Raw genomic sequence first — 10000 nt, 5'->3', positions numbered from 1 at the left:
TATATATATATATATATATATATATACATATATATATATATATATATATATATATATATATATATATATATATATATATATATATATATATATATATATATATATGTATAAATTATATATATTTATATATATATATATATATATATATATATATATATATATATATATATATATATATATATATATATAAATATATATATGTATATATATATATATATATATATACATATATATAATGTACATATATATATATATATATATATATATATATATATATATATATATATATATATATATATATATATATATATATATATATATATATGTGTGTGTGTGTGTGTGTGTGTATACATATACAATAATAATAATAATAATAATAATAATAATAATAATGGTTAGAACATTAGTCTTCCACTTCATTGTATAGTAGCATTAATAATATTTCTAGACAATCCCCCAAAATGGAAAGCAGCCTGGTGCGCATAGGAAATAAAAAAATATCATATGAACTATAAATGAGAAATAGATCAGAGATATTTCGAAATATATTAGGATCAGTAACTATGCCAAGTAGATGAGTCATATATAAACTAAGAAATGTTCAATAGAAAAATATTTACAAAATATTTGAACTTTTGAAGTTCTACCAATTCAATTATTAGATTAGTTATATATTTTCACAATGTGGCTACAACTGGAGTAAAACCTCAAGAATGATGTATATTATTGAACCTTAAGTTGAAGGGGAAAAAAAAAAGATGTTGGTACTGTCATTGAAATTAAAAAGAATAAAAGAAAGTCATATAGGTTACCACAAAATCTTATACTAAGTCATATAGCTGTCCTTTGGCAATGACTATGGTGACCATAAAAAGAAAAATATGTAAGGCTTTCCTTAACAGGCTATAATTACCATATTAGATCGATAGATAGATAAATTAGGTTCTCTGAGAGAAATAGTTTGTTAAAAGGAACGACTATTATATATTGCAAAGAAGGTCAATAATAGAAAGAAAAGTGTTTGGTATCACAGTTTTCATAGAACGGAAGAAAATTATCCAGTAGGTTCCTTTTACAAACTTTGATGCTTACAAGAAAGTTCGAGTTCAGGAAACGATCAAATTACTTATTGAAATGAATATCTAGAGGAAGGGTAAGAAACCGCGAAAACTTATTCATTTTAAATCTTAAAATGACTATGTTCACAATCTTTTTTACTATTTGAAATGGAAGAAAATTGCAGTACTGAATCAAAAATGTTATCGTTGCGGTTTAAGATAAGATTCTACTTACTAAAGAAACAGAACCAGTACCAGTACATCTCTTGAAACTCATTAAGGGATTTACAAAATTGGGGTAAAGGGATAGACGGCAGTTTTATTGCTCCCAGAGGTCTGGATTAAACTTAGGACCTCCACGAATGTTAATCCGGACAAGGGTACTTTAGAAGGAGACGCCCAACCTGCATATCCTTTAGTCATGGCAATCCGGGCGTTGTCTCCTATGTTCCAAATGTCCTTCTCTGGAGTGTTCAAAGGCCTACCGATCCCGTTTACCCCCTTTAAATCCCTGAGTCCGAATTTCTCCTGGAGCAATATACTGGACTTTTTTAGGAATTATCCCATACTACTGAGTTTCCGCATTTTCTAATCAACTTGTATTTGTGTGAATATATCTACCTATACTCACAAATTCTATCTCGTTGAGGCTCTACCATTTGTTGACATATATATATATATATATATATATATATATATATATATATATATATATATATATATATATATATATATATATATATATTTATATATATATATATATATATATATATATATATATATATATATATATATATATAAATATATATATATATATATATATATATATATATATATATATATATATATATATATATATATATATATATATATATAGTCAAAGAGAGAGAGAGAGAGAGAGAGAGAGAGAGAGAGAGAGAGAGAGAGAGAGAGAGAGAGAGAGAGAGAGAGAGGGAAAGAGAGAGAGAGAGAGAGAGAGAGAGAGAGAGAGAGAGATCCTGTGTAAATCTAGGCAGGTAAACAGAAATATTGTCATAGATATACATGGGTTACACAAAGAATTATCGACAACAATTAAACTTATTTTCTTTACGTAGTATAGACGCCCAATTATCTTCATTAAGCGTATCAGTGACACTTTTTTATTCTCGTGCCTTCTTTCTATAGACTTACTTCTAGCTTTGCAATTTACTTTGAATATTTTGTTTTTAGGATTGGCACGTTTTTTATCTTCAAAATATAAGATGCTGTTGTTTGAGTGTCATACCTGAGGAAAATATAAATATGTATTTCATAGTCTTCGTAAGGATTTATCAAACAAATAGATGATAGTTTTGGGTCATGAATGGCGGGCGACAGACTCCTTAAACCGCCTAGGGGCTAGACGCACCGTTAAAATGCCCCTGTCCGGAAAGAGCTCCGGGCAATCTAAAGAAGAAGACAGACTCCTTAATGACTGTTTTGATTGAGCCGTCTTTGTGGAGACACGCGCTGTCCGAAATATTTATGCCCTGAGGTCAGCTTAACGCCTGAGATAGGATGTGGATGCGCTGTATAATTTTCTGCCACGTTTAAGAAGAAACGTGTCATTTTATTGTTATTAAAAGTAAGGAAATTAAGAGGCCATTCAATGATTGGCGAATATTTATTATGACTTAATTATATCTGCATTGTATAACTTATGCTGCCTCCATACACCATACATTGGGATGGTAATATTTGATATGGCACGGCCGCTCCCCGCCCAAACCCTGCCTTATTCGCCTTACAGGAACCGATAGAGTAGAGTTAGGGCTCTTTTTTCACCCTCTTTCTATCTCATACATTCAACAATGACTGACAGTCTGTGACTGTTAGCCTAAGAAAAAAGCTCCGGGCAATCTTTGTGTGTGTGTGTGTGTGTGTGTGTGTGTGTGTGTGTGTGTGTGTGTGTGTGTGATGAGACGTAGTTTAACTTCCAATATTTCTTTTTATTTTCCTCGTGAATCAGAATTATTACAATATCATCCATATGATAGATGCAACTCGCTCATTTAAAGGTCGACGTTCCACAAAATACAACAGAATATGATTCATATAATCGAACAAAAGGAACGAAAACTTCCCACATTTTCTAAAACCTGTCTCATTTCCTTTTTCGCCCGAAGTGCTTGTAAGCTAATTTCCCAAAGAACACGTGTGTCTATTTACAACCACTGGATGCTCGTGACTATCCCAACTTTTCCTCCTGAAAAGCTCCACGTTTCGACTTTGTCGGGGTTTCTATACATTTTCTTTCTATATTCTCTCAATGGCGTACAATATGTCTTAGAGTTATAATTCCTCTTGTTGGCATGAGTTTGTCGTCCTTAAGGTTTGTACTATATTTGTACTAGAAATGGAAAGTATCTTTATGATGATGGCTAATATTATATCTTCTTGCCCCTAATGACTTATCGTTAGGCTCTCCAGATCCTTCTGACTTGTCAACATTGTCTCGTAAAGGATATTAAATTTCATACAATATAAACCATATGAATTCGTATAATGTAGGTTCAGGCGGTTTTATGTTCCTTGATATAAATATTTCTCTTGTATGGATGTTTTTTAAGTAAGGAAAGTGAAAATACTATTTACCCTAAGGTTAACTGAAGGCCGCGACCTTGAGTCTGGCCTTTGTGCGAGGCAATCATCAGCGAATGAACAATGAGCGATTGACCTTGTGAAACCATAAACAGATTTGAAACCAGGAATGAAAATAAACAAACTGTTTTTATTTTCAGTAGCTTAGATTTAGGAAATGATAATTTAGTAGCAAATGTTCGAGGACATTTAATAAATGCATTAATTTCTTTAATAATTTATAAAAAAAAAAATATATCAACTGCAAAATTAACTCGATGACTTTTTTATATCTTGTACATTTATCGGTTGAGAATTGCCCCCCCCCACCCCCCCCCTCTCTCTCTCTCTCTCTCTCTCTCTCTCTCTCTCTCTCTCTCTCTCTCTCTCTCTCTCTCTCTCTCTCTCCCAATTTGTGGGTTCTTATGCTTTCACAATCACTTGATTAGTTTTACACAAAACCTTTTGCACTTTTGTTTTTTATTTCAATTTTTTATATATTACTGGGTTTGCTTTGTGCGAGTATACAATATATATATATATATATATATATATATATATATATATATATATATATATATATATATATATATATATATATATATATATATATATATATATATATATATATATATATATATATATATATATATATATATATATTCGTCTTTATTTGGTATTAGTTATCAGGTAATTCTAAATGTTACAAACGCCCTGAAAACTATATAGAATAGGTTATTACCAAAGTTATTGAATAGATTGATTTATTCACTAATTTGGTAAAACATTTTATAGCTAGACTTTCCGAAATAATCAAATAAGTTAAATATAACTAAGCACAAAAAACATATTTTTACTATATGGAAATTTTATTCATTTTCTCACTATTATGATTACTGATTTTATTTAGTTTCTCTGCTTATAATAGAAACAGTAGTTAACAACAATGTGGGATCCATAAGATAAATATATTGACTTTGCTTTGCTCCGTTATAATAATTTCTTCATTATAAATGACAACGAGAAGTGCATTGACCTTGAATGGTAGCCAAAGGGTAAATACTGCTGATCGAGATGATGGGTGCGTTTTCATATGACCCAGAAGTTGACCTCTTTACCTATCCAAGCAATTACCGGCCAGTGGTCTGCCTTCCGCATTTCCAGAATGTCGTACCCTTCTCTCTTAAACTTGGAAGCTGTCGAGTCCTGTGTCAGGAATGTTGTGATTCCTGTTTGTACTGAACTGTCGTTGTTCTGTTTCGTCTTCCTCACAAATCGTCTCGCTTCCTGGAAGGGGGTGAGTTATTTGCAAAATATTATGAATGGGTTTATTGAAAGTGTTGATGTACAGATATTGTGAAGGAGTATTTTGTGTGTGAATATGGACTTTTTAGTGTATTGATAGATTAAGCTTCCGTTTATATTTATGCAAGTGAATTGTTTTGCTTCGGTGAACTAGAAGATTCATGTTTTTTTTTTTGCAATTAAATCAACATTTGTTCCATTAGTCTTACTTTTTGTAAAACAAATTTTCATGTTTTTTAGTATAGTTAATTTTTTTAAAGATACTAATATTAAGAATATTTTTTTTTTATTTGCGTCAAGTAAAGGCAATTTCATTAATAACTGTTTATCTTTGTTATGGAAACCGAGGTAATCTTAGAGTAAAGCAAGAGTATGTTTTCTTCATAAAGAGGTGAATCAAATAATAGAGGTTTATTAAGTAAAAATTTAATATACAAAAATTGTCTCTGAATATATAAAGGTACCATGTATACATATTAAACTTTTTATAGTAAAGTAGGCAATTTAGTAATGATCTCTTACAGGAAAACCAAATCTTATATTTTTTTTTTTCTGAATTTAAGGTTTCATATCATTTAGTAAATAAGCTCTACCTTTATTTGGTACATTAGTTGTAAAAGAATTATAGGCACCAATGAAATTTTTGCGTATTTTTTTTTTAAGTTTTGTTTTCAACATAAATCCAAATATGTAACTAATGAATTACATTTATGGTAACAGTAATGATATCAAAGATAACAATGGAGTATTTCTATCTGGTCCTTATTACTGAACATAAGAAGACGTTGATTATAACCAAAATTATCCACCTCTTTTTTTTTCAGACTGAATTAAGGGAAAAGTTCTTCAAATTATTTGGTAAAAAAGAAATAGAATTGATAGAGGAGTATGAAGACGATGACGAGAAAGAAGAGGAGGAAATTGAATATATCATTTTGAGATCGAAAATGAGGCTTATACTCTCAACCTACGCATTTTCCAACTGCTCTATGGCAGACGCCATGGAATTTCTCAAGCCAGAAATAGACAGATACATCTCAGAAGACGGCGTCCCTCGGAAGAAAGTAGTGGCCCCTCTACTCACACTTTTCGAAAGTGCATATTTAACTGATGAGGAAGAATAGATTAAAAAAAAAAAAAAGTGTATAAAGAGCTCCGTCGACAGAAAAAAGGCTCAGTAGATGAATTTAGAATATATTTTGACTGGAGCTCTGGGAAAGGGGATTCCATGCCTGTCGATGGACTTAATTTGGAGGTCAATTAGAATTCAGAGGGCAGTAAACTATTTGCTTGACACTGTTTGGTGTGCCTATCAATGGAGTTGAAACAGAAGTAGATTAGAACTTCGGGGACAGTGATTAGCGTAACTATTCAAGGAATGATGATGTCGTTGGACGACTGGAGGAGTTGAAACAGTTCCAGTGGAAGTTTGGAGTCTGTGATTTACTAGGCGTCAAGACATATTAAGCATGAGACTTTTTATTATATTAGTTCTTTATTGATGTTTGCTTTTTCTACCAATTGTTAAGTACCCTTTACCAAAAAATAGTTTTTTATCTCTTATGTGATGGAATATTCCTGGTGCAATCGGCCCTTTTCAGCTATTGTCTATGATACTGCCAATTGTTTAGAAGGAATTTCCAGGCTCAGTGAAAAAAAAAAAAAAAAAAAAAAAAAATATTTAATGCGTTATTTTATATTTGCTTTCTCTTTAGATAACTCTAAGTAAATCTTTTTTCTTTCCCTAAGATATTTTCTGTTTTACTTTTCTTAAACCTTTTAAAATATGTTTTGTGCCTTCTCCCCAAGTAAAGAACACAACTTATTCTTGTGCATTACGAGAGGCAAATATTCCTTCTAAAATGAATTTCTATGTTGATATTCTCGATTTTATAATTTTGTGTGTACATTTAGTCTTTTGGTTTTTCCTACGTAATAAGCCTATCTTATTTTGGAACGTTAGGGGAAAAACATCTTCCCTCAATCAAACTGCATGCATCATGGTCGATTTTTAAAGGTTAATCTTTTATTATATATGTATCTTAAAAAAAAAAAAACCTAATATGTTACCTTGCAATAGCTAGGTATCTGATAGTACAAGATCTTTTACTTCCTGACAAATGTAAGAAGGAAGTCTTGAGCATGTAGCGCCTTTATAGTCCGAAAGATTAATATCAAAATAAGATATTTGTATTTTTTAATCTGGATTTTCTACTTTCTTTTAGAAATATTTATATGAAATAATAATCCGTGTTTTTAAATAAATAAATGCTTTATATGATTGTTGAATTTTCTGTTAACATTATTTCTGAAGGAAAATAATTATATACGTTATTTGCATAATTCTTATAATCTATTTGCATTTAGAACATAATTTACGCATGGATAAATTCATGAAGATATTGACATACTTTTATTCTATTTTCCAATCACACAAATAATCTAGTGTGAATTGCATTACTTATCCCCATTATCAATGCTAATGATATAAAAGAACTAGAAAATTTCTAACGAAGTCATTCAGAGTACATCAGTTCCCTTTGTAGTTCTAATCAAAGTTAGTTTTTTTTTTTTTCTTTCATTTTAACGAGGACGACAACTAGAGATTTAAAGGGGACAAATTCACCCTTTCAATCAGTTAATTAGTGTACAGTAAACGACAGAGAATTAATTTTACTTTACGGAAAATGTCCTTATTTTGAAAGGAAACATTTTACTTTCAAGAAAAAATAATCTTTCCGTACATTATTTTCGATGTATTTTGAACCAAGTTGATATGAATTACACCAAAATCTGTAGTGTAAACATGTCGTTCAGTACAAGTTTACCAGAAATAAGACCTTATTCATAGAATCTATACACAAATAAGCAAGATCATTCTCTTCCTTTTCCTTCTCTGTATTTTCCTCTGTCTCTCTTCCCTCTCCCTTTATTCAGAGCTTAAAATCATTTTACAATCCTGCTTTTATAGTTCATCACCGCCAAATGTTTATACCTCAGATTGGCGGGGAGTCCATTAATCAATAACAACAACCCATAAAAGTATGGCCGGTACACTGGTCAGTAAACCCTAATCTCAAAGCTCGTATTTCTTAGAAACCTTAATTACAAGTAACGTCTTTCGTCTTTTCCCGCATTGCCTGGAGACTTCCATATCGATGACCTCCAGCAGTTTGAGCCGGGCTTAGCCATAAAAGATGTCTCCGTTGGACTGTTGTAAAATTGCCTTTCGCCCTTTCCAGATCGTCAATAATCCCTTCCTCAAAATCGCACGATCTTATTTCCCTCCTCCTTTCCAGTAAAGCGTTAAATCCTTTTTGTCAAGAGTGGAAGGAAGGCCACACCTGATTGCTCGAGGCACAGAAAGCACGTGGCGTTGACTTGGTTTGTTTGGCCATAAATAAGAGTAAAATATACACTTTTTACCCCACATTTCTTCTAATCGTATAGATATTTTTTGGCGCTCATATGGAATATATGAATTTTAATTTCAACATATTCATACGGTTTCTCTCTTCCATTTGAATTCTATCAAAGAATACGTCGTATATTTGGAACTCTCATATGTAAATCCAATTAACATAAAATGTCATTGTTTCCAATAAGATAAACAAATATGTCACTTGCACAAGGAGAAATAATAAATCCCCCCCCCCTCTCTCTCTCTCTCTCTCTCTCTCTCTCTCTCTCTCTCTCTCTCTCTCTCTCTCTCTCTCTCTCTCTCTCTCTCTCTCTCACACACACACACACACACATATCCGACTTTTAGCTTCTGAATGTTTAATATTAGTAGATTCATTTAACTATATTATATAAGACAAAACCAGTTGTGGAAGAAATCCCTACATATAGTAACATAGGTTAAATTTCTTTAAGCTACGCTGATGCCTGCAAACACGTATGTTTCTGTATATACTTTTTGTTACTTATTTTCGTTTTGTTTTTTCCAAAATTCATATGAATTTTCAGAAGCATATAAGGCACGTTAAGGGTATTATAAGTTGGTTTTATTTAGATGAATACACGTTGTACACAATAATGTTAACCCTATATCAAAATATATGGAAATACACTTTCATCCCACAAAAGGAAAGAAATATAGGCTTTAATTACGGTCCTTGTGTCTCTCTCCATACGTCCTTACAGACCCTCATCTCTGCACCGTTGCTCTTGAGCCTTACGTAGTTGAGAGAATTGTGCAACAGGACGAAATTGAGATATATTTTTATAGAGTCCAGGAGGGGAATTTTTGTTTATTAGAATGGCTTGCCATTTGGCCAGGTACGAGCCCTTGTTGTATAGCAAGCTATAGTCTAAACCAGGTTGCTAGGGGTGTGGTGTGGACCTCTAGGACGCAGCGAGGCAATCCAGCTCCTTTAAGGGATCTTAAGATTTTTGTAATTCATTCTTATTTTTATGAATCTGAAAAAGGAAGTCATTAAGCAGAGTTTTTATCGGTACAGATTCCCAACTAAAATTATCTTGGGCACGAATTTCATACGCATGAAATCGGGTTTTATTAGTCTGAAAATTCTCGTTACCATTTTTATAACTAATTAACTTATCAAATAGAATAACAATATAAGAGAAAATATAGTCCACTATACTCTATCGGTTTTTGTAAGGCGAATAAGGCAGGGTTTGGGCGGGGAGCGGCGATACCATATCAAATATTACCATCATGTTGTATGGGGGCAGCATAAGTTTTACAATGCAAGTATAATTAATTTATAATGAATATTCACCAATCATTAAAAATCCTTGTAATTTCCTTACTCTTAATAACAATTAAATGACACGTTTCTTCTTAAACGTGGCAGAAAATTTATACAGCAGTACTATATCCTATCTCAGGCGTTAAACTGACCTCAGAGCATAAATATGTCGGACAGAGTGTGTCTCCATAAAGACAGCTCAATCAAAACAGTCATTAAGGAGTCTGTCTTAATCTTTAGATTGCCCGGAGCTTCCCTTCGGACAGGGCTTTTTGACGGTACGTATAGGCCTATTGGTCTTGGGTACGTCTAGCCCCTAGG

The sequence above is a fragment of the Palaemon carinicauda genome, chromosome 8 (assembly GCF_036898095.1).
Source record: "Palaemon carinicauda isolate YSFRI2023 chromosome 8, ASM3689809v2, whole genome shotgun sequence".
NCBI lineage: Eukaryota > Metazoa > Arthropoda > Malacostraca > Decapoda > Palaemonidae > Palaemon > Palaemon carinicauda.
This window is presented reverse-complemented; position numbering follows the sequence as displayed.